Below are 27,134 nucleotides of genomic sequence, written 5' to 3'. Positions count from 1 at the left end.
TGTATAGGGAGAGGCAGGGGCGAATTTAGGGGCCAGGCCGCCCCTAGGCACAACATTTTTTGCCCCCCCCCCCCCTATTTTAATGCAGGGTTGCCGACTTTTTCTGTCGGAGAGGAGACTTCCAGCTGCAGTTCGGGGGGCGGGGCTTGAGCTATACATCATTAAGCCCCGCCCCCAGGATGGTAAAAACCCCAATTCACAGATCTACGTGGAGGGGGCGGGGCTAAAATGACGCGATTTTAGCTCCGCCCCCTCCTCTGAGACCCGCGGATTGATGGATTTCAATCCAAAGGTATGGGGAAGACGCCGCAATCGGGGGGTGGCGTGGGGGTCCCCCAGAATCCGGGAGGGTTGCCCACCTTTCCGGGGGGCCGGGAGGAGGACCAGATTTTCGGGATCCTCCCGGTAATTCCGGGAGGGTCGGCAACCCTGTTTTAATGTAATCATAAATGTATATATATTTAGTTATTTATATATTTCATAAAAATTTAACTGTAGCCCACCTTCATATTTTTTTAAGCACTCTGGACTGCTCACTGTACGGAGGACCCGGAGGGAGGCACTTATTAGTACAGTGATTAGCACAGTGTCTCCATCAGTCTCTCTCCGGCTCACACACTGTGACTGACTGAGTGCAGGAAGGATCTGCGCGCCAATCAGCTCAGCTGCTGGATACACAGCAGCCAATAGACTGTGTGTGTGGAGTAGCCAATGGGCGGGAGCCGGCAGCAATGAGCCATTTTCGGACGCGCAGGGGGACCGTCGGATCCAGCCACTAAGCGGTGATGTAATGCATGGCAGAGTGGTGGGCAGTGGCGGGTGATGAGCGGCGCTGCCGCCGACATAGGATAATTTGCGGCGGCGGCGGCGCTCGTCACTCGCCACTGCCCACCCGCTGTGCCATTTAATAGAATGTCAGCCTGCCTGCCGCCCTTAATTAGTGCCGCCCTGAGGCCGGTGCCTCACGGGCCTAGGCACAAATCCGGCCCTGGGGAGAGGTAATTGAAAAAAATGTCACTTTCTCTGCCAATTCTGGAGGCTTGCTGCCTAATCCACCTGCTGTTGCTAGGTGGCAAGCCTCCCGAAGAACAAAAACCTTGTGTTTGGTAGTAAGAGAAAACTTCATATTCTATTCTAAGAGGCCTCTGTTCTACTGTGAGATTTATTTAGAATATATTTCTCTTTTTCTTACTATCATTTCCCCTTTTTCAGTACTTTTTTCTGTCAGCGGATCTGCCATAGGTGTGGTGTAATAGTATTACATGCTGGGAGCTTGTAGTTCTTACAGAGTTTATGCAAATGTCAGCATTATCCGGGGTTTGTCGTTATACAGCTGAAGTGTGAAAGATGAATGTTTCTAAATATTGCTACAGGAAACTATAAGGATTTGGTGACTATAGAGACATAAGTGCAGTGTCCACAGCATTCGTATGGTTAAAATGTAATAGGGATTTGTACTAGGACACAGTAATATAAGAAATCTAACAAGAGTGCAATATATTACCATGGATGGATGTAGGTCCATGACATGGACCTGCATTCAATCACAACACCATCTAATGCATCAAATTAGGGACGGAGAACACTAGCCCTGCTTCCGTCGCCATAACTTGGATTGCCTGCTCTGCCCTCGTTCTCCTAATTCCCCTTCCAGATGCGTTGTCTGTAACCTGATCAATCTTTTCTGCTTCCAGCTGCAGAATGGGGAGTATCTGAGACCAGGACTTGGCCTGGCATTGTAGTCTGACAACTCTGAAACGTGACCTAGAACAGGTGCCAGTTGCGTAATGCCTAAAAAAGATAAATGGGATGTCACACACAGAAGCTATAGATTTTTTATTTCTGCTGTAACTTAAGCTTAAAGGAATAGGAATATCTCAGTAGTTGTGGCTTGGGGGGAGATTCTCTAAACTAAAAATGCAGTTAAAAAAACCCTTTATCTGGGTTTTTACCACATTTTGGGATGCTCTAAGCATCCCCCGACGGGTTATCGCGGCGGGGGGCATCACCAGAAAAATCTGGCGATGCCCCATAGAAGCCTATGGGCTTCTAACGCGACCCCTTGCCACCCCGCACAGAGCTGTGCTGCCCGGACCTGTGACCTTCTCCTCCCTGCACTGTGTTCCTCTTCCGGGTGCAGGGAGGAGTAGAGCCCCGGGTGCAGGGAGGAGTAGAGCCCGGTGCAGGGAGGAGTAGAGCCCGGTGCAGCAGCAGCGCCGGGTAAGGGAGGGATGGGAGAGCCGCCGGATCCCCATGGGACCTGCTCCTATGAGAGGTCTCTCCTATGATCTTATGTCCTGCATCTATGATCATTTGGGATGGCTTGCGGTCGTATGCAGATCGTATGTGTTTTTACAACATATGATCAATCGTTCGATCGATCATACGATCTGCATCACATGTAAGTCCTTGTATTGTATGACCAGCAAGACACTCTCGATACGTGTATTACGAGACATACAGCATATCTACAATCCTCATGTTGGTGGGATGCAGTTACTATGCTGACAGTTGAAATCCCATTCGGCAGCCACAACACAGACACCGGGATTTCAACATCAGCGCAGATGCCAACACCAGCACCTTGATTGTAAGAATGCGAAGGTGTCTTATCTTTAGCTCAGGGGTGGGGAGGGGATGTTAGGTTTAGGCACAGGCGGAGAGTTAGGGTTGGGGGAGGCTAGGACTAAGCTGCAGGAGGGGGGCAGTTAGGGTTGGGCAATAAAGAATGGGGGGTGGGTTTTGACGCTAAGGGGGAGGATTAGGTTTAGGCTGCGGGGATGGGGAAGGTTAGGTTGTAGTTAGGGAGGGTTTGAGGGCAGGGCAAGACAGTAATGCCTGGTACACACCAGAACGATCCTGACTGTTAGTAGATCGTTAGCAGATTGTGTGATGGTTGCACGATCTGTTGGACCACACTATCTGCTAACAATCTGCTAACGATCTGCATCCAATCTGATCCCAATCCGATCTGAGTCTGTATCCAGTGGAATGTATCTTTTACAGATCCTACCTGCAGCAGGTAGGATCTGTAAAATGACCAAATGACAGCGGGGACGCGCATCGGATTGGAATCTGATCTAAACATGCCCAATCTGCATCCAATCGGTCGGAATTGGATCCAGATTGATGGAATTAAGCCCTAATCGTTCTGGTGTGTACCCTTCATAAGCATAATTATCAAACCCATGTCAGGATTGAGTGGGTCATCACGCTTACTCAGTGTCATGTATATAAAGAGCATATTGAACTGTGCATTCACCCGGAGTCTCTCCTCTCCCACCCTTACCATGGCTGCACTTTCCCACAGTCTCCTCGTTGTCCCCTAGAGCGCATTAGTGGTATTTAAAATGTACCAGTCATCTGCACATAACAGATTTTGTTGCTGAACAAATATTGCTGCCTGGCAGGAACATGTCCCATGGCAAATTTTAGGGAAAGACCCTTCAATGTGAATCTACTTTTTACGGACCCCTGCTCTGCTGTTGTGCATGCACAAATGGGCAGATTAACAGCGGCCCCTCCATTGTTAGCAGTTCCATACCCTTGTGGCATAGAAAATGCAGCCTGCCATTTCTGTGAGGGCCAGTGGTGTTAGTGAGGCATAATCAGACTGCTGTTGGATGGCTGAGTGAATGTTCTCTACTGAATGAGAAGCAGACACAGTTGGTGCTTTTGGATTCAGTTCCTTTTTCCACATAACTGAAATCTGTTCTGCGAAGTTACAAATCTGGTAAAGATATTTATCACAGATCATGGGAAAGACGTAAACTCAGGCCGTGTGACACAGGCGTGTATTGTTCTTTATGCAATACTTGAGCAGATGTTTCCAGCTGTCTCCCCATTTTTTGTATATTTTAAACATTAAATTAAAAAAAACTTATTTTAAAGAATATTCCTTTTTAAATCAATATTTACTGTATCTGTATTCCTGGTGAGAACACATACAGAATAAGGTCTTTTGTGCTGGATGGGGTTTGGGTGGAGGAGAATGGACACAGTTGGCATCTATTTTTGCTTGCGAAGGCTATAGTAACAACATGCGCAGCAACTCCTAGCAGCTTCTACCAGTACGTATATTCTATTTTCTGTGTATTTTTGCTCTCTAGGTTTTGTTCCCTTGCTACCAGATGACCTATGTGTCCTCTATTTCTTTACACTTTAGTGGTAATGTTACCACCACCCTTTCTCGTCCTTTTCTGTATTGCAAACATGTTTAATAAAAAGATATTTAGACATGAACGCACAGCTGCAAATTCGATAGACTCTGCATGCATACTGCCCATAGTACACATGTTCAAGGCCGTCCTGCAATCCTGATAATTTTTTGATCGTTGGCCGTACTCAAGTTGGTTGACAGGAATCTGGGGTTTGTAGGTGGTAACCCCGCCATTTTCTGGGAGTTTCAGTAAAAAAACGCAGGCGTGTCCAGATGTTTTAGGTGAAGTCTTTTGATGTTGGCTCCGGGGCTAGTGCCCACTTGGCCCTCAAATCGCACCCATGCATCGGCTAATGCTGTTGCTTTTGTGAGAAACAGAGGTGAATTCAATGTACAAGCATAGCAAAGGGTCCGTGCATTTCTATACTATCTAAGTAACCTGTGGTCAAGCACAGATAATACTAAAACCTGGACTGAGTGTGCCTTGAGGACCAAGCTTGGGAATGCTTGCACTAATGTCGGGATTCCGACAGTCCTTACACCAACATTGGAATCCCGACTGTTAAAACCCCAACACTCGGGATCCCGACGGCCACCAGCTATGCTCCCTCGTGGGGTCCATGACCCACATAGAGGGAGAATAGAGTAGGTGGCAAGCGCAGCGAGCCTTTGTGCCCGCAGCGTGGTGAGTGCAACGACTCAGACCCCCCACTGTCTGAGTCCAGGCAGTCGGGATTCCAACGTCGGGCTAATGACTGTCGGAATCCCAACTGTCTGTGTGCTATATCACACCCACCAGAATTTCCCCCACAATCTCTACAATCTCTACAGTCAAGGTCCACCCTGCCGCTATGTGATACAAAAAATGTAAATTTGTAAAATGGAGGTTCATGCAACATTTAATATATAATGAGATTTTTTTTTTATCAAAGTAGAAATGTATTGAAATCTAGGATTAGATTGTATTATGAAAAACATGGAATCTTTATGATTTGTTCTAGATGAGCTGCTATTGACCACTTTTTAATTACAGTAGCTGCGAGTTGAGTGCGGTCTCCGCTGCCTGGTAATGTTCCTGAGTCTTAGATTAGATACATGATGATTCCAGGTCCCTGTACTCTATAATGTATGTTTTTATTTTTGAGGTCACTATTGGGTGTCTGACTGCTAAATATGTTTTCATCCACCTCCAATGTGTTCATATTCATTCCCTTTATCTCCCATGCTGCTTAGAGTGTGTAATACAAATGTGGGTGAGATGTATTAAGTTGAAAATGAGGTAAAACCCCCGGTTTACCGCATTTTCATATGTACTAAAACCCGGCCGCACCGTTGCCGCCGGGCAGGGTATCGCCAGCATTAGATTGTAACTGCAGAAGCCTATGGACTATAAATGGGTCAATCTTTCAGCATGAGTAGTTACAGTAGGACAGCTGTGTAATAGCATTGACATCAGCATAATAAATAAGGCTCTTTATAAACAGCATAGAAATATCGATTACAGCAGCATCGCTGGAACCAGAGACAATCTGTTAAGCAATTTGTGCTTGTCTTTATTGCTGCAGTTGTAATTTTTATAGCTCTGTGTGTGTGTGTGTGTGTGTGTGTGTGTGTGTGTGTGTGTGATAGATATATATGTGTGTGTGTGTGTGTGTGTGTGTGTGTATATAATGGATGGATATAAACAATTGTATAGCAGAATGTAAAGTTCAGACTTCCCATAATGTGTGTCTTCTGTTTTGTAATACAATCTAGAAAAGGTATTCCTGTATAAAGCAGGCTTGGGGGGCGAAATTATTTTTTTTTTAAATTGTGCGATCCAATATGATAGCCTGGGTAAGAAAAAAAAATGGCGATACATTTCTCATCCTCTATGCTTCAGTGGAGTTCATAGGGATACCCCTCCTAGATATAAGGTATTGCCTCTACTCCAATGTTATACCAATGTTCTTAATTCAGAAATTATTCTAAATTAGTTTTATGAAAGAGACCAATTCTGCTTTTGGAGTATGTGTAATATTTCTGTGCATGAAAAGGAATAGCAAACGCTGGATATAAATGTACCTATATATTCTGCTATCTAATCAATAAAAACAGTGCTCAGAAGTGTCCACAAAACCGTGAAATACACTTTTCAAATACAGATCTTTAATTTAAAGCATTACTGTAAAGCTGGCCGAAGCTGGCAACCCCCCTTTGTGCCGCTTGGAACCCCCCCAAACTGCAGAACCGCATATGGTCTGTCATGTAGACCGTATTCGGTCTACATGATAGACCGTATGCATGCGATATATTGCATTCAATCCCAGCTGAGCCAGCCTTTCAGTGGATCTCTCCTGCTAATGGTGCGACTCGCAAGCACCAAGGTGATGTGTACTGAGCTGCGCATCGCATCCGACCTGTTATTAATTACATGTGATTTTGACACTTTTTTTAATGTGATTGATCGCTGTAATCACATAAAAAGTGACCAAATAGCAAATATATCGCCCCCGTGTATGAGCACCTTAAGTTCAGTGCGTGTTTCTTTTATTTATGTGTAGCAGATGCAGTACACTTTATTTCAAGTAGATCTTCTTGTCTATGATTGTGGTTTGCATATACGGATAGTTTTTTCAATTACACAAAGATCGAGTAAAGATTACAAAGTATTGAAAGTGTATAACATACGTTCCCCGCGATGCTGGAAATGGGGATATTCATGAGGATTGTCAATAGGAGTTCACTTTTCAGTGGGACCGGTAATCTCAATAGTGTATACAGGGAAGAAAAAGTGTAATAGCCATTGCACCGTGTCCCCTTTCACTAATGTTGTTATTTGATCGGGGCAAGTGTTCTCACAGGAGTACAAAAACGTTTGATCTTTAGTCTGCGTGTATGCTGCTTTTATTTCGACCTTGAGTGCCGCTTACCTCAAATTGTATTTTGGAACCACTGTGTTACCTAGAGGGCACCGGGGCACACCCCTTGGGTGGAGAATGACACATCCCCCTCAACGGGGCTCTCTGCAAAATTCTACTACCAACTATATATTATATTATACACACCTTTTATTAGATAGGGCAGAGTAAGTGATGTTCCCAAAGTTACATTGCGTTGTCTGCCCCTGAGACCGCCATCGGGTGGGTCTGTACGTCACCCACTTACACCTAACGACTTCACCTAGAGAACTGAAAATCCTGCTACTTTCTCAAGGTTTACAAAAGTACTTGCTGGAGATGTTTTGCTACAGATACACAACACACATATCTACAGCCTACACTGCCCCCATGGCTGTGCATAGATGCCAAAGGGAGTAGAGACTGGTAATGAGAATTCCAGGGACTGGGGAGAAATTTGAGAAGCAGAGACATAAATTGAGGAGGATGTTATTGCTGCATCTGAAGCCCTGGGAACACATGTTGTATTAATTACCAACTAGTCACATACTGTATGTTGTATGTAAGGTCATTGCTTCCCCTTATAACTCCCACATAATCAGTCATTTGTTTACATAGACCTTATGTAGGGAAATGAGGGGGATGAGCTGAGTGGAGGATCATTACCTAACACTTCTATCCTATCAATCCTCCTACGTTCCATGGTCAGATCTTCACTGGGTTCTCTATGTGGAACACTAATAAAGGAAACGTTGAGACCTCGTTAATGGTAACAGATGTAAATGAGTAGTTGTACTATTAGAAGGTACAGCGCACAAATCTTTCACAGGATATCACTTTACATAAACAAATGTTGTGGCAGTAACTATAAAGCATTGCTGTGGTGTTTTAGTGTCCGGTTTCATTAATCCTGGACTATATTTACATTGTAGCTATCGGATGTTAATTTGTCAACTTTGTTTTCTCCCCCCCCCCCCCCCCCCCATCTAGATCACGAGGAGATGTAGTAGAAATAAACACTAACAGTCAGCTGAGATACTTCAGAGTTTGAAAGGTGAAAACCAATGCGATCTGCCACAATACGGATGGTCTAATACTGTACACCTCCACAGGTAACCAGCATTTCACATGTGCAATAGAGACAACACGTTTCGCTGTAATAAATATAATAAAGTCAAATATGTGGTTTGGGTTTGTCTAAAAGAATGTGGTTTTCTTAGCCAATCGAATGTATGTATTTCCTAGATTTAGGCAATTTAATATATAACTAATGTAGCCCCATCTGAGAAATATGCTATGTCAATCTTATCTTTGTGACACTATGTAGAGAACATCTTCTTCAAGGGATGAATTACAATACAGAGAGAGTTCTAGTAGTGAATTGCAATGCAGAGCAAGTCCTAGTGGTGGAATACAATGAAGAGGTACTTGAAATGAGGGTTGAGAACCTGCCTTCTAGTGATGTGTATATACAATCTAGAGAGTATTCCAGTAAAGCCTAAACATTGCAGGGAGCCTTACATTGATTTAACATGCATTATAGTTTACCATACAGATAGCATTCTAATGATGTATTGGTTCTAGTATTGGCAATACAATGCAGAGAACATTCTAGTGATAGATGTACAAAGCAGTTGGCATTTTAATGACACACATACAATATAGTGTTGACGTGACGAATATACAATGCAGGTGTTATTACTTTGGTAATGATAGATTATTTAATGTGACTTAAGGTCTAATTGTAGTTGTGTGAGGACAGCCTAAGGCTTCCTACTTGATTTGAGCAGCTCACTTGTTGCTATATTTGAGAAATAATACTAAGTGGCTGGTTCTGATTTGTGCGATAAGAAGAGAGGAATAAGTTGCTTTGAACCTTGGTAAAACTGTTGTAATGCAAGTTGGACAGATTTAAAATATGTAGAGATTTAACTTTCGGTGCGGTCCAAACTCATATAAAAAGAACAGTGTATAAAATAAAGCTGCCCAAGAATGTGTGGGCTGCATGCACAAGCAGCCAGTATCCAAATGGTGTTGTCTACACTGAGGTGTAACTCTCAGAGGCAACTGAGAAGCCAGCCTCAGTGATGGTAATCACTGAGGAATTCAGACACATCATATTTGTTTTCCTTTATTTCAATAAGGGGGGCAATGAACTCCAGCTTGCCTCTGGGCAACTGGGATGAACTTGCGCCTCTGCGTCTACTGTGTAGAACTTGGAGTGTTCACATGATTACTCAGGTATATAATTTATATGATAGTTGTAACTTAAGATGATAACTAAAAAATATTGTATTACAGGTTTGAGTATCCCTTATCCAAAATGCTCGGGACCAGGAGAATTTTGGATAACGTATTATTCCGTATTTCGGAATATTTTAATATTTCAATGATGTATTTTGAAGTATCTTGCATTTATGCTGTATAAACACATAATATACACACAAATATATTTTATTACCACATAAAATACACACAAATATATTTTATTTGTTCAAAAAACAAGGTTTCAAAACGTGAAACAAAATGTGTGTACTATCTCAGCACTGAATTTGAATGCCAAGCAATCATTGTCTTGCACATATATAGTGCCAGTTACATATCATGTCCCCAGTGATGCTGTTACAAATGTCCCCAGTGAGTTGTTAGCAAAAAAAAAATTTTTTTTCACTTTCTGGAATGTCTGGTTTTCGGAATAATTCGGATAACGGATATTCGGATACGGGATACTCGACCTGTACAGCACAGCAGTGTAGTGTAGTGTAGTGTTGTCTTTGCACTTGCAATGTCAGTTGCGGAATCTCTATAAACAGTCAATTAGAACTACAAATATTTACCATGGATGTAATTGCTGAAGGATTCTTCAGATTGTTTCTGCAAGACACTCTCTGACTACAAGTAATTACTTATCTGCAGCTATTTCAATGTAAACTGCCCATTGAGCTGCCATACTTACAGGGCCTGGTTACACAGCACCATTACAGGAATGCCCCCCTCCCACAACTTTCCTCTTCCTGGTTTCCCTGTCTCAGTGATGTTGGCAATGCCAGCAATCACCGCTGCTTCCAAAGTTCCCGGGGAAGATCTCACAAGACCTAATTTGGCCCCATCTCCTGCAGCACCAGGAAGCACTCCCATCCCAATGCTATCTATTGTACCAGAGTTGCCCCCCCCCCCCCCCCCCCCCCCCCAGGACCCAGCACTCCAGGCTGCAGCCTATTGGTTAATCAGGTCCTACATACATGCATACGATGAAATGGGTCACTCACTGAGTTTTTAACTTTTGTCTGTGTCAACATCTCTGGACATTGACCCCAAATTAGTGTAGTGCGTAACACTCATATGGTGTGTCGCTTACTATCAGTGTGGGCCAAACACACTCCATTCCAAATTGTAGTCCATATGGATAACAAAGCATGAAAAAGTACAACAAAAAATAAACGTGAAAAACCTGGCGTAAAACTTTATCCATGTGTCGATTTTTGGCATGTTGACGTTTTTGCTTGTGTCTACCTTTTGTTAAATATGACATCGTGCATGTGGACCATCGACGATAAACGAAAATGCCCAATGAGCTGCATCACGACCGTAGGAATCCAGATTGACTACCTCCTATAGTTATTGATTGGGTGGTTTTCGCCCTCTTTGAGTACTTTTTCGCCCATGCCTTTTTTAACATTTTCTTTTGACTGGGTGAAAACAGACCCAACATATGGATCTGCGACGAAGCGGCATGGTTTTCACCCGTACCGGATATTTTCAGCAGTCCAAAAATCAGCATGGGCATTGAATAGGGCGAATCCAATTCTCCCCAAAAATGTGCAAACAAAATTGAATACCCCTTTACTGTTACTATTGCCTACAATAATCTATACCCCTCCACCACCTCTTCTCCTCCTTGTACCACTATTTTATTGTTGGAGATCACATCAGTTCTTCCTGTTGCAGCAACACATCAGCATCAAGAAGCATTAATCAGCTGCCTGTCTGCTACTGTCGGTGAAGAAGAGGGACCATACAGAGACTGGGGCTGCTCAACCTATTGCTGTAGCACATGGCATTTGGGAGAAGATAGCGGTGTGCTGGCCTCACTGTACTCTACAAATGAATTTTACTCCGGTACACTCTGAGCCACTTCACACACCTCACTTTACACCAAAATACTTACCAATCCAGGATCCAGCGCTGGTCTGTCTGCAGCAGAGCCAGCTCATCCCGCACTGACAACGCTTTTCCAGCGCTACAGAGGCTGATAGCGTCTTGGGCTTATGCGTCTCCATGGAGATGCATAGCTCAGCCAATCAGGGCTGAGCTATGCGTCTCCATGGAGACGCATCAGCGAATCACGCTATCAGCCTCTGTAATGCTGGAACATCGCTACAGAAGGTGATAGCTGCGGCGGAGAAAGCTGGCTCACCCCGCTGTCAGTGCTCATGGTATGGGAAAGAGGGGGGGACTGGACTGCACACCATATTTTTAAACCTAATGAGAGGTGCTACCAAGTTAAGGCTTCTAGTACCATACAGGAAAAAAGAACAATACTGATGCACACTCTAGGTTCTAAGAACACTGATAGTAAAAATAATTTTGATAACTCTTACAATTAACATGGAGTACAGGTCGAGTATCCCGTATCCGAATATCCGTTATCCAAATTATTCCGAAATACGGACTTTCCAGAAAGTTTTTTTTTTTTTGCTAAAAACTCACTGGGGACATTTGTAACAGCATCACTGGGGACATGATATGTAACTGGCACTATATATGTGCAAGACAATGATTGCTTGGCATTCAAATTCAGTGCTGAGATAGTACACAAATTTTGTTTCACGTTTTGAAACCTTGTTTTTTGAACAATTAAAATATATTTGTGTGTATTTTATGTGGTAATAAAATATATTTGTGTGTATATTATGTGTTTATACAGCATAAATGCAAGATACTTCAAAATACATCATTGAAATATTAAAATATTCCGAAATACGGAATAATCCGTTATCCAAAATTCTCCTGGTCCCGAGCATTTTGGATACGGGATACTCAACCTGTATAATTGAAGTTCTTAGCACACATTTGCGCAAATATGTGGGCCCATCCACCGCGTCCAGGTGAACTTCATTAGATGGGTCCCTAACATTTCTAATACTAACACATTATATAAATGTATCTAGGTCTTACCTTCAAATAGTGCCCATATTAACATGCAGTCAGCAATGTAGGAACCTGTGCTAATTAAAACACCTGAGGGTAGATGGGAGGGGTGCCAGTTCCAGAATGAAGGAGCCTTACCTTCAGTGTACAAAATATACACAAATATTTGGGAAAGAGGGGGGGAATGGACTGCACACCATATTTTTAAAAAATATGGTATGGCTGTGGGACCTTATGTAAAGTGTCCCCCGGCTGTGGCATGACCGGTCCAAGAGTCCGGGGCTGGTTTCAGAAATACGGGGGACCCCTACGCTTTTTGTTCCCCGTATTTTTGGAACCAGGTCTGGCTCAATGAGCCCGGGGCTGGTTATGCACAGGAGGGGGGACCCCACGCCATTTTTTCTTTTTATGAACACAAAATCGCACATTTACTCAAATTCGCACATTTTCATGCCTAAAAATCGCACATAATCGCACTTCTTTCTCCAGAATGCGCACCTCATTAAATATGTGAATTCGCAGCAAAAAATGAGATTTTAAAAGGTGCGAAAAAATCAAAGTGCGAAATGTCATTTCCTATTTATTTATGATAAACATTACACGTCATTATGATAAATAAAACTGTTTGCTTGGCAAATTTTACACATATATTGACAAATTCACTTGGCACTCAATGGGTTAAGGATTCTATTCTTAATATTCTAATCCTACATGACAATTTCTGATGGTAACGTTTGTGTCAGAATTCAGATAGACTAGAATCCCCTTTGTGATCACACCTGCTGTTTCTCATTTTGCATGGAAAAGACATGAACAAAAAAAAAACTGTTAGAATTGTAGAATACTTTTCTCCCTAAGGCAATTTTCTGCTTGATAATGTTCTGTAAAAAGTTCACTTAAAACAGATATGTTTGTGGTTTCCCTTAAGAGATATTATCACCATTTGTTCTACATAAACAGGATGTTTTGTACTATACGTTTCATTTGTTTAAACTTCAACTGTTTTTTCTTTTTGGTTTTATTATTTTACAGTTGCTTCTTTCTATTAGTTAGTAATCCATTATTAAATGATTCTTAGGGTGAAATGTAATATGATGAGAGAATCAGAAAGAGATTTGGTAAGAATTCTCCAGGTTTTTTTTTTAAAGCGGCAATCATTTACACTTCTAAATCAAACTGGTTTTGCAGTGTAAATGATTGCCGCTTTAAAAAAACTGGAGATTTCTTACCGAATCTCTCACTTTCTGAATCTCTCATCCTACTAAATTTCCCCCTTAGTTTCAAATATTTGGAAACTGCAGTTTCTGTATGTTTAAACGAAAAATTAAGTATCCAACAATTTAATAAGATATCTGAGGTATCATCTACTTTCTGGACAATAGCCATCCTCATACTTTTCTGTGGCAATGTTTTGTAACCCGATCAGCAAAGCATAGCACAGGTTTTCCCAAACTTGGTCCTGAAAGCTCCTTAACAGTCCAGGTTTAAATTCTATTCATTCTTGTGCACAGATGGTAAGCTTAAACATGGAAATCTTTAAAACCTGGACTGAGGGTGACTTGAGGACCGAGTTTGGGAGTCCCTGCATTAGTCCATTACCTTAAATGTGGCAGCCTTGCGGAAAGGGATATTACGATCTGTCTCTCCAGTGGGCTGGAGAGGATTGTGATGTGCATCGCAACATCTTTGCATTGTGCTGGATCAGTAGCCTGACCAGGGTCCGGACCTGTAGGTTATGTGCACGTGCACTTTGCTTTCTAACAAATCACATGGATGTGATATTTTCAGATTCCATTCCCTGGAGATATAGACCTATTCATGACAATTTAAATATAATCTTTACAGCCATAATAACCTTGAGTATAACTATTGATGATACGTAATTCGATGTAGATGAATGAAACTTGAAGTAAGCAGGACATTTTGAATTGGAGGCACGGAATGCTCGAGGTCCACACAATAGTACCCGCCAATTCAAATTGTCACATAGTAGGTCTTATCACATTGAACAGCACAGTGGAGTCCCTTATTCATGTTTCACCACACAGTAGTGCCCCTTATTCACATTAGACTACAATAGTGCCTCCTATTTAAGTTATAGCAATGCTGTGAAGGAGCCAAACACATCACTAGTACATTCCAGCGAACGCCCAGCAAATAGACATTAAGGCTCCATCCCACTGGGCCAACCTCCCCTCTATGCAGTGGCACCAGCTGCATCACAGTAGTTACACCCTGCCAATGACATCTGCAAAGTAGAAGTAGATTTCTTCATTCTGTGAATTTTAGGTCTATAATGGTTTGGATATTTTGCTTAAATGTTAGAAATATAGGAAATCTTTATTCCATAGTAGAAATCTTTCATTAATCCTGCACGCATTATGCCGTTGTAATGAAACTGCGGAGCTGTTTCATACTCTGACTTCTAGGTCACAAATATCTATTAATTTTAAGCCGTGAATATTACCAGCTGGCCTTGGTCTGGAGTTAATGGAAATAACTACCCATAAGATTCCAATGTAGTGTTCTCTCTTCTGCTGTTTTATATGCTGAATAGGTCAGTGCTGTACTATGCTGTAGAAATTAGCAGTTTATTATATATTTATTAATGTTCTTTGTGGGCATTTCTAAGGTCATTGTTTATTCATGTAATGATTTATTCATTAGTGATAATTATTTGCCTTGTGAGTATTCTTGCTTAATGCCAGGAGCTCTCATCTAGCTCATTGTCAGACAGTTGGTTTTCAAAACATTTCGTTGACAATGATAGAAAATTCTTGGCATGGTGTAAAACTAACTACTGGGCTGAAAAATTACAAACTTTGTGGTCAACGGCCAGTGGTCCTAGCATCAGAACTATATGGGAAAGATAAACTCATAGGGGTCGATCCTATTAACCCTGAAGGGTGCGGATGATTCCCAGAGTGTGAATCCTCACAACACCAGGCACATTTTACGGCAGGCCAAATTTGCTGAAAAGTGCTCGCACCTCCATAGGGGTCCGAGCAAATTTTGGTGAATTCAGCCCTGAGTGAAAATGGCACCTGAACGGCAACTCGCACCCTTTGGGGTTAATAGAATGGACCCCATAGTGGTAACAGCCCATGACTGGAAGATCCACACTCCCCGTGATTTACAGGAGTGATGTGAGTGAATTTATGCGGATTTAAAACTTACCTTTCTGTTTTATATTTCGCGAGTCTTCATTTTATATGCAATACTTAATAAAAGTTACATTTTATAAATATTCGGTGCACCACACATTGGACAACTTTGCCTCTCTCTTGTTAGTTTACTTAAGAAAATAAAATAGAACTAAATTACAGGAAATGAATCGATTTGAATACAGAACACCCTTTAAAGTTATTTAAAAGTGGAATTTCCCTTTACCATTTTCTGAGCATTCCTGAAAACCAGTTTATTCTCAATGCTATTTTTAACAAAAAAATGTATTAATAACAAAGAGCTTTCATAGACTATCGGCTCAGAGATGAAGTTTCTGGCATCCTCAAATAAGCAGCAATGATCGATGGTAACTCATTAATAAGGCATGGGTCCCTAGGCAAGGTATATCCCATATTCTGTGTCTGACACAAGCATTTCAAAATGGTTTTGACTAACGGGGGCCTCTCCGTATCCACTAGGCGCTCGGCACGAGTCTAGCTTTCCTAATGGCTGATCTGGCTATGAGAGACTGCCAAGTGGGTTAGTTACAATAAGACCACATTCTCCAAATTAAACTTACATTATTTTCTACTTTACAAGTTTTTTTTTTTTTTTTTTGTAGATGGTCTGTTGCTTTAAACATTGTCCTAAACAAAGATTATGTCGTGAATTAGTGATGTATCTCGGGAATGGGGTTGTCTTTGTGCGCTTGTGTTATTCGGAAGCTTTTGATGTATTCAGATACGCCATTTGGTTTTCAGATGCACCAAGTTGTCAGACATCTGGGAACCGCATGTGAAAGAGCTGCTGTTTGCCAGCACTGTGAGATTTGTCACTTCCCATGAGTCAAGTTCACCAGAGAATACACAACAGAAGCTGTCAACTCGTTCCCTGCCGGGGACCTGTAACCAACGCTGGCCAACATGCTGACAGCTTAAGACCTCAGAGAGTGGATTTTATTTATTCTTCTTTCCTAATGGCTAGAAACTTATTTTGCAGGGGGGGGGGGGGGGACAACTTAAAACACTTGTCTTATGTACAGTACATCTCACTGAGCTTCACATCCTATCACAGTAACCTAACATGGAGATATAGTTGGTATATCTTAATAAATGCATATCTGTTGCAGTTGCCACAGTGATAGCCAATCAGAAGCCCCGTCCACTTACATCATTTGGAATGTAAGCTCTCACATGCAGGGCTGCTGATGCCACTATGTTTATGTACCCTGTACTTGTTCTGTATGTCCCATACACATTACACGGTACCAGCCGCGGCCGATATAGTTCACAATATCTGCCACAGATGACTGATATTGCGTGTATACACTGAATGATATCGGTAAACTGTATCGTTCAGTGACCTTATCGGGACTCAATGAACTTGCGGGTTGTTGGCTATGTAGCCAATTTGACCTGCATGTTCAGCCACGAGGGGGTCATTAACTATGCACGGGAGCAATCATTGTTAACGATATTCAGTGTACACACTAGAAGATATAGTAAAAGATATCACTCAGAAAGCCCTTTTGAGCGATATATTTTACGATATCCTCTAGTGTGTATGGGGCTTTCGTCACTGCTTCCTGTGTTGCTTATACCCCTGTTACACCAGAGCTGCGACCCGGGTTATTGCCGCTCCAGTCCGGGCCGGGGCTTGGTGTAAAAGGGGTAAAAAAAAAAACGGGTCCTGTTACCCGGAGTCTGACCCGGCAAATGTTCAATGTCAGACACTGGGCTTCCCCGGAGTCAGGGGCCGTGTAAATGGGTAACCCGGGTCATCCAACCCAGGGACCCATTTCCTCCAATCAGATAGCCCCAACTTCGGGACCGCAGCGCCCTGAGGTCAGTCTGGGGCTGAAAATAGCCTCCGCTGCTGTCTGCGGTACTATGCAGACAGCAGCGGAGGCTGGGCAGAGGTGAATGGATGCCTGTGTGCGGCATATGATGTCATCTCCAAGCGCCGGCTCAGGGCCCGGCTTCGCCCACCCAGCATAATGCTGGGGGATGCCGGTGTAAAAGGGAACAACTGCTGGGTCGCACCCGGCTGCGACCCGGCAGTTTTTGTGCAAAAGTGGTACTATTCATTTATGGCGCTGCAGATCCCTTGTGGCGCCATATAAATAAAGGATGATAATATCACTTTATTGAAATGTGTATTGAAAAACTTTTGTTTATATGTTGTAATTTATTTTAGTTACAAAATTTTACTTTAGTTTCAAAGTTTTGTTTGGAGCTTTGAAGTGATCTGTGTTGCTATTATTATTTTTATGATATTACTTTTTATCATGTTGTTGTTATTATTATTATTATTATTATTATTATTATTATTATTATTATTAGGATTATTATCATTAGTTTGGTATTGTTTGCATTTGTGTTGTGGTTTTATGATACCAGAAGCTATAAATCACTCACACAGCCTTGTATTGGGTAAGCAGGGCATGAGAGTAAACTGTAGGAAGAAAAACAACTCAATACAAACTAGGAACTCGGGCAAATGGCTGTATGCATGTTATTGGGTGAATAATAAGGAATATATAGAGGTCTTATCCTGCACAGGGTGAGGCTGCAGGATTAACTCTTGGTTGCCCGGCAGCGAGCGAGTTAATGCCTGTACACAGGGGCAGTGCCATTGTGGTAGTATGCTGTGCTGTGACAGAGGAGGCATTGTTGAAAGTAGCTGGCAGCCTAATAAGGAAGTGCTCTGTGCCTTGCATGCAGATTCACACTGTGACCCAGCTTAGAGCAATCTTTAAATTCCAATGAGATGGTGGCTTAGCCGGGAGGCATTTGGGAAGCCTAATGGCGTTACAGGGGTCTCCGTATCTGCTGGTGGATCTGGTATAGAAGTTGCAGTGCCAGGTAATAGTGCTGTGCCGCTGATGTGTGCGTGTGTGATTGAGTAGCTGCAGGGCTCCTCCAGTTCACAGACATGTACACCAAGCATGTGTGCTGCTCCTGCTAGTGCTGTTGGTGTGCTGCTCGTGCTCTGAAGCTGAGGGGGCTGGATGCAGCGCTGTGTACACGAGCACACTGTAATAGTATATTGTTATCTCTTCTTCTACAGCAAAATGCATGTTCCTGTACTGCTAATGTAGTAACATGATATTTGCTTGTGATCTCTACAGCACAGAGCTCAGAATTTGTGCTCTTTATTCCCATTGTAAATAATATATAGTATGTATTTTATCATGCGTGCCTTATTTAATTAATTTAAATTTAATTTGTATATTTGTGTCACAACATGAATAGGCTTTTTCTGACTTATTCATATCAGGAGCATGCTACCGGTATGTTCAGGTGTATAATATCTTAACTTTTACCTTAGTAATGGATCCCTTACTCACGACATCATCCTTTTTCGTGTGATTGTTTGTGTTCCTGTTATCGAACCTCACACTCTGATATGGTGTTACTTATTAGTAGGCTTATCACCCTGTCCCTTTAAACTGGGATGCTAATGGATTACACAGGATCTCTAGCTGATTAAACCAGGTAAAAGGCAGGCTTGAAGTCAAGCGGCCGTAGAGCCTCTGTAATCCGTAAGGCTACCGGTGTAAAAGCTTAGTATGGTAAGCCTACTTATTAGGGGGCTGGCAACCAGCAGCCGTCCTGCAGAACATGCTACCATTGTGTATCACCTGTAAGTGTAAATGTATTTATTGTGATGATAGTTGTGCCTGCCGCTTATTGCAGTGTGCTCACTCTTATGAGTGTGAGTGGGTGGCCCACTTACTGTACATATAAGTTCAACAACACGCTGATGCTGGGACACACAAGTCATTAATATACATGTGTCACCCGTATTGTGTAAGCTGCTGGGGGCATCGCATGCTTAATATAGATTGTAAGCTTGCGAGCAGGGCCCTCCTACCTCCATGTCGGTTTGGATCTGCAACGGAACATGCTGCGCTATATAAGAAACTGTAAATAAATATATGTAACCCTTGGCTACTCCTCCACCCGCTTACTGCTGACTGTTGTGAGTAAGTGGTTGCTATGCCTACGTGGTGCTCAATAAGCGCCCCCACCTAGGATGGAGGACCACAGGTTATTGCCTGACTTGTTCAGAAGCCTTGCTTTGCCTATATAAAGCATAGTGATGTACTTCACAGGCAGGGGGACATGGGGACGGGACGGGGGACAGTTATGCAGCAAACTTAAAAATGGATATAATGTCACTGATTGCTCTTATGTCATAGGGAATTGTTTTGGGTAAGAATTGATTCAAGATCAGTAATTTGCTGTATGTATGGAAATTTTCCCAAAATTGGCACAGTGACACATTAACAGCGGAAAGTAATGGGCAGCTCTGTAATGTATACCCAGATGTCACATTGGGGCAGATGTATTAATCCTGGAGAAGAGATAAACTTGAGATAAAGTGAAAGAAGATTAAGCACCAGCCAATGAACTGTGTTTGAAAATGACAATTGGGAGTTGATTGGCTGGTGCTTTATCTCCTTCCACTTTATCTCTTCTCCAGGCTTAATACAGGCTTAATACATCTGCCCCAGAGTCAGTATCAGCAATTATGAATTGCTGGAATTACGAAATTATTAGGACATAGTGTAAGGATTTCTCATAGGCCAGGTATAACATTTCTACGTCCTTACTTCAAACCTCCCAACATGACCCATTCCAACAGGGAGAAAATGCTCTGTTCCCAGACTTCCCTGCCAGTGGCAGTTGCAGAGGAGGAACTGCAGCGCAGTCCATTATTCAAATAGGGGAGCCACACCTACTGCCAGTGAGACCCTAGTGGTGATGCTTGTGTTTGTGGTGGCATTTGGTGCTGCTCCACCATTTGAATAATGCACTGTTCTGCATCCCCATCTCTGCGACTACCACTGGCTAGAAAGTACAGGAACAGAGCATTTATATCCCTCCTGGAATGGGTCATGTTGGAAGGTATGTTACTTAACAGTTTAGTCTGTAACGTAGGATTTTATCCAATTCCAGAGTTTGCACCAACAGGTTTGAATGTTCGATTGCAGGTGTCTAAGGTGGATTCCTCGTTTCTCAGTACTGTGTGCACAGATATAGTTGTATGATATAGGTATATTGTATCTAGAAGTCTGTTAGGAATAAATTCTAGATCTTCATGAGTGACTTTTTTACAGAGGTCTTCCATTGTCTCTATGGCTCCCAAATATATTCTGTGGTCTTTCCTACGGATTGGTAGTTTTTGTTATTGTGTCCGTACCTGTATATAGCAGTGATGACTACTCTATTGTCACATTTGTCTGCTTAGAGCTTGTAACACTTGTTAACAATGCCTGCTGGTATGTTATTATGTTATCACAGATCAAGAGTAATGTACAGTAAATTCAGCATTATGCAATTTGTATCAAGACTAGTGAGCCCGCTCAAAGCAAAAGCTTAAAAAGCCAGTCTGCTACCTTCTCTATATGTGCATGTGTGAGAAATATGTCGTTTCACTCTCTGCCAGCAGATGGCAGTGTTTCGGAGACTCACCGACACTAGACCTTTATATAATATATAGATGATCCTAATTATGCTTGGGAGTAGTTCATTGTAAGATTCGCCAACTCACCTCTGCAGTTCTTTTATAGGCCTTGATGCACTCTTGGCACCCGTATTCCCACACTCCTCACTGCCTGACTGCAGGAACATCAAAGTTCAGTATGAAGAAGAATCAGTGTGGACTAAATCCCAAGATCTACTCTCTAATCCATGTATACAACACAATTGCCCCTCGCTGTGCTGGCTTCATGAGGGGAGAACCCACATGGCAGGACTGTAGAGCCGCATCAATGCTTGTACATATGAGCCCAGGCAGCGGATTTTTATTTCTTAGGCGGACAACCTCTATCAATGATTCTCTTGCTTTTTCTTGCTGTCCAGGTGTAGGTTAATGTGGTGGTTAGAGAAATACAGCATTTATATATAACATGCCATTGCCTCGCTGTCTATTGATGATGATTTAGTTTTCACCATGCACCTGGATAAATGGAAATGCTGTTTTCTATTTTATTTCTTTCGAAATGCAACTTTCCAGGCGACACTCTGGGCTTTCCCTTGTGGCCTGTTACAGCTTTAGACAGGGTCAAGGTTTCAGCGTTTGTTAGTCATAGGGCTGCCATCGTACTGGACAGATAAGTGTGACATCTTTTATTATGTGATTTGTTTAGCGGTCGCTGTTCTGTGAGTTGTTTCTGTTTTGATTTGTGTCTAATTCCTATCAAACTCAAAATTTCCATCTAACACAGTGGTTCTGACCTCAAAATAGGTTCCGAACTTCTCAGCATGGGGTCGTGACTCCATGTTGCTGACCATCAGGCTGATGACTTTTCTAATCTTAGTCAGTGATTCAAGGAGTCTGAAAAATCTATTGAGATTTATTTGTTATTTTATTTATTAACTTTTACTTAAATAGCGCATACAAATTCCGCAGCACTTTTCCATCAGTCCCTGCCCCAGTGGAGCTTACAATCTATATTCCCTACCACATGTACACGTACACGCACACACAGACATTCTAGTGTTATTTTGTTGGGAGCCAATTAACTTACCAGTATATCTTTGTGGGAGGAAACCGGAGTACCCAGAGTAAACCCACACAAGCACGGGGAGAATATACAAACTCTGCACAGTTGTAGCCATGTTGGGAATCGAACCCACGACCTCAGTGCTGTGAGGCAGTAATGCTAACCATTACACCATCCGTGCTGCCCATGTGCTGTCTGCTGACTACAAATGTGATGTGATGACCTTCTGCAGTAACTTGCTGGGGTCTGAAATTATTTTTATTGTCTGATGCGGTCCCAGAGCAAAATGGTTTGAGGACCCCTGATCTAACAAATATAATCACTTAATACAATAATAACAATAATTTACAGGGGAGGCAGGGGAAGAGCTACCACTGGTGCAGCACATTTTACATGGGTACTTCCTCCATCCCTTATTGCTTCCTCCTGTGGAAAAACGCGTCAGCATATGGAAACTGAAATTGGCGACTCAGTTAGCATGCTGTGCTCTAGCTTCAATATAGAAGTGACTGATGTGAGTCGAGTTAAAAACACAAGTGCAGACATTTTGGGGTTGTGTAATACAAGTTTCTGTCTGTCTATGTGAGTGTGCCTCATGCTGGGTGCAAACTGTCTGCACGCCTTAAACAAGAATGGAAGTTGCCAAGCTTTATAGACTTCTATACTCGTTTTTGTTTTCCCCCATCCCTCGTGAAACATTCAATGGATGTGATGGAAATGTTCAAAAAAGGAAGTTCAACAATTAAAGTATAAAAAACACAACATTTGCACAAAAATACATCAAGCAAAAAATAAAAAAAAAAAATGGAACAAATACACAAAAAAAAACAGACGCATTACAAAAGAAAAGGTGGGGGGGGGGGCTTCAGAAAGGGAAGCAGAAGGTTGGAAGCCCAAAATGCAGATAAAGAAAATCTAGAACAGACATTGCAGGGGCAACAATAAAAGCTCAGTTAGGAGGGAAAACCAGAGACTCAAGCTGAGGTTAGCACCGTATTGTAAAGACTTGAATTCCAACCAAGGTTTCCTGGAAGCCATGAAATCCCAGTTCCTCTCCGGGGTCATTCCAAAATCCACCAGTGACTTGTACACGTCAATATGAGTGAACCATTCCTTTATGGTGGAAAGGGATGTAGACCGCCAATGAACCAGGATTATGGCTTTGGACCTGCAGGGGTACTGTGGAATATGTATGGGCAAAGATTCTTCTCTATAGAAACTAACTGCTTAGTATAAGTCACCAGGGACCACTCCAGTACCCTACCCAATATTACAGCACCATAGTGTAAACTGAAATGTGCGGTACTTGAAGGCCCCCCCCCCCCCCCCCCCCCATGTGTCTACACCTAAAGTGGATAGCATGCTTTTCTATTGTCTGAGGTTATGTCATTTTGTTTGTTGTGTTGAAGGGGTGGGGGGCAAATACAAATACAGCATAGGTTCTATTGTGATTATAGAAGAGTAATCTTTCTCCAAAGCTTGGTAAATGCTGGTTGAATTTGGCTGAATGGTCACCATTATTCCAATCATGCCACACAGCACAATGAATGATCTATTCTCACCCCACAGGGGGCATGGCCTCAACTCATTGGGAGTGGCCTCCAGTAACACCGAATATGCCAGTCAAGCAGAGCCCTAGTAGGTGGAGCTGCCCAGCCGGGCTTCCAGACAGCCTTACTTGGCCCATCAAGCCATCAACCCTGTCCGGCTCTGCTTTCCACAGAAGCTGCATCTACATATTTGCATGTTACTCCATAAACATCAATTTGCATTATACATTATTTCCATGAACCGTCTCTTATCTCTGGTTGTGATTGGATTCTACTACAGTGCTCTGTGAAAAGCTGGGTTTGAAGCTAATAACCGATGGCATGTAGAAAATCTCATTAATTCAAAATAAGATTATGTATGTAGCGTTGATCCTAGCAACCTGCCCCTTTTCAAAACCCTCTACATTTCCTGCCTTGGGTGTCGCTCTCTGATGTGGTTCTTCTAGCACAGGCTGGTCTGTATTCTAATTGTGTTGGTCTTTACAAAGCGAGAGCAGCTTGCAGTATGGTTTTGTTTCTTGTCCATCTTCACATTTGTCTGTGAGACTATAGCAATGAGAGCTGCCCTTGGAAACGGAAGTGGTCAGAGACGTTGCACAATGTTCTCTCTGTGTATATGATCTGTTGTACAGAAAGACACCGTACGTGTGATAAGGTAGTGCTACTGTAGTGTAGCATAAGAATTACAGTCTGTGATATGTAATACATCTTCAAAATTAAAGAGACCTTAGCAACCTGACCCATTGTCATATTAAGAATGTTTAATTATGGATGTTAATAGGTTTACAATACATAATGTATATACAAAGACACTAGCGCAATCTATAAAGAGCTTGAGATACATTTACTAAAATTTAAAATAAATGAAAGGAGTTGATGTTTCCCATAGCAACCGATCTATCATTTTCTAGGATGCAATAGAGAAATTATAGATAGAATCAGATTGGTTGCTATGGGCAATATCACCTCTGTTAATTTTTAGAAGCTTTAGTAACTGTTCCCCGATTATCTATAAACTAACAAAATGTTTCTAAGCCCAGGCCAGTGGAAAACAGTACCAAGGAGTGTGTATCCTACGGAGAGGGAAAGGAATCATGTGGGTTGGCTAATGAGGAGGAAAGGACCAACAGGACAGGGTATGGGTGTTTTAAATGAATTCTAAAGTACGGGGGTGGCATAAATTAACAGGGAGGCTGAAAAGAAGAACGTGGATTACAGTGAATGGTGAGGGCATGAATTACCAGTAGAGAAGGCCACGGCGGAAAAGAGATGATGATTAAGAGGGCTGTGTTGGGGATATGTATTGAGTGGGAGGAGGATATGGGAGGAGTAAATCTTTGCCGGCTGTGCAATACATCTGTTGCGTGTTATATGGCCCAGTTCTATTCTTTTCTTATATAATGATAGAGGTTTATTGTGTTCGGTACATATGACATGGCTGGAAATGTAGTTCTGAAGATCCTCAGCAAAGCCATTATATGTTGCGCACTTGCAGATCAAACTCTTGTACAAATTTTTTGTTGTTGTTGTCTTGTTTATTGGGCAAGAGGGGTGCTTGCCTGTGAGAAGGTGCCCAGACACGGTGCGATTGTATCGCACAGTACAAAAAGTATGTGCTGCACATACTTTTTGCATTGCCCTTGGATCGCATTGCATGCAAAATGCGATGCGATCCAGCCCATAAGGGGTGCAATAATCTCACCGTGTATGGGCACCTTGAGAATGGGATGCTCTGAGAATAATAGGCGTGCCACCTTGGTGGTGGTGCTTCTTTCCCTGTCTGGAGGGCTGCTTATTGCCCACCCCTGCGCTAGTCCATGCCCCAAACTGGTGCCACCATCAGACCTACTTTTTTTTACAGAGATTAGGGGTGAAATGTAATAGGGCGAGAGCACCATGTTGAGGTGTGACTTAAATACTGTGCAGGAACAGGAATAATTAGCAACATTTGTGAATAGTATTAATCCTGTACAGCAGAGGTATCAACGTTTTGTTTATAGCTTCCCTAGGCCAAAGGCTTATTGAGAATTACAGTAAATATGATAAAATTAAAGTAAATTGTGTCTACCTGTCTTTTCTAGGTCATATTATGTGATGGAGGACAGTGTTGCACCTTTAATTAGTACTGAATCCCCAAAGTGCGCATCCAGTGCAATGTAGGAGTAAAGTTCAGTATCTGTATGTTTGTGTCTCTTGGTGGCAGCCTGGCATGGAAAATGAGTGACATTTATTAGGCTCCTCAGTCTTGATACCCTGGAGTTCTAGGTTCTGCAACCTTAGAGCCAACCTTCTCCCCTCAGGATTCTGTCCGGATTCTGAGAAGTCCTTAATGTAGCTGACCACAAGCTGTAATATCTTGATTAAACCAAAGACCCGATCATTAAATATTCAGATTTACTTTTCAGTTGTGATGGCTAAATTGCACATATCCAGTTGTTATGGCATCGGCCCGGTTTAAACCCATGCATGCTTCTTCAGTTGCTCCTAGTAATCTGGGGACCTCCTACACAATCAATGTTATATTTGGGGAACTGTACCTATAATATAATTGTAACCTGTATGCATTGGGAGCCAGGTCATGGACACGGGACAACATAGGGAAGATGATGTCCAATCCTTTCCTTCAAGCAATACGCTACCAGGCTGTTAATCATAAGCGCCACAAGGAGATATGGAGAGTATACACTGAGAAAATAACAATAAATATAGATAGCAACTCAGAGACTGATGGGTCCAGAATAATAGTACGGTTTATTGGTCTGCAACTCTTTGTTGGAAAGGAAAAAGGTAAGAAGGATCTAACATAGGCCTTACATAGGCCTTCATCACACATTGCTACCAGAACTGGGTGACTTCCCCTGTTAAGCAACGTGTAATGAATTTACCTAAAATAGAATTTTTAAAAGAAATATTTACTTGGACAGGAATGATTACATTCCTAACATCTCTACTCTGCAGACAGATTCCAGGACTGGTTTAAGCCATTCACAAACTGGTTCGTGAATGGCAGGTGACAGGAGTGGTTCTAATTGTGTGAACTGTCCGATATACTGTATTTGAGCCGGGAACCTTCATCATGATCGCCATCGGGCTCGGACTGAAAGATGGCCTGGGACTGGAGTCTATCAAGTATAAAATGTCATAAACAAAGTTCACATTTCCACTGAAGCAATGTAGAGGTAGAAGTGTGGCCAGTGCTGCAGACACCGGAGATCTCACCAGTCACATGAGCGGTTGAGAAGGGAAAAGAGGGCCCTGCCTATTTGATCAGTTCCGGGACCCACAATTTCTGATGGCAGACCTGACCTTCAGTATTAAGCTTGTATACATTAATCTGCCCAATGGATTATAGCTTCTTATGTCCAACATGGGCATTCAGCGAAACTTCCTTATCCTTGGGCAGAACAAGCATGTGTTGTAAAAGCATATTCTTGTTTCTGTGACCTAATAGAATACTGACATTCATATCCGCTTAGGAGACTCGATTAAAAGCCGCTCTGTGCTAATAATAACCAATGTTCTGTGTCTATTTTGTTTTCCTCTGTATTTTTGGGACACTTTGTCCCAGAGTGATTTCCGTGTGTAGATCTGGTGCTGTGGCGTCTGTCCTGACTATTATTTATAAATGTGAAGGACACTGTATTTTTAAGTAGGATTTTTCTTACATTAAAAACTGCAGGGCAATGCACATGCAAATTACGACTTAAGGTGGGATG

At 42.4% G+C, this 27,134-nt stretch overlaps 1 protein-coding gene across 3 annotated transcripts in view; it reads left to right on the top strand.

Moving 5' to 3' along the window:
• The window catches only part of PAG1 (phosphoprotein membrane anchor with glycosphingolipid microdomains 1), a 165,286-nt gene that overhangs the window by 91,888 nt on the left and 46,264 nt on the right, over positions 1 to 27,134 (top strand). Inside the window, exon 3 of one of the 3 annotated variants that reach the window (XM_083187325.1) lies at positions 8,029 to 8,150. The exons of 1 other annotated variant lie outside the window; for it this stretch is intronic. The gene's annotated coding sequence lies outside the window, so the exon portion shown is untranslated. Of the gene's footprint in view, positions 1 to 8,028; positions 8,151 to 18,045; positions 18,219 to 27,134 lie in introns of those variants that run through there. One more of the 3 variants, XM_083187327.1, reaches the window with a different exon arrangement.

This window comes from Crinia signifera, chromosome 5 (genome assembly GCF_055691185.1).
Source record: "Crinia signifera chromosome 5, ASM5569118v1, whole genome shotgun sequence".
NCBI lineage: Eukaryota > Metazoa > Chordata > Amphibia > Anura > Myobatrachidae > Crinia > Crinia signifera.
This window is presented reverse-complemented; position numbering and strand designations above follow the sequence as displayed.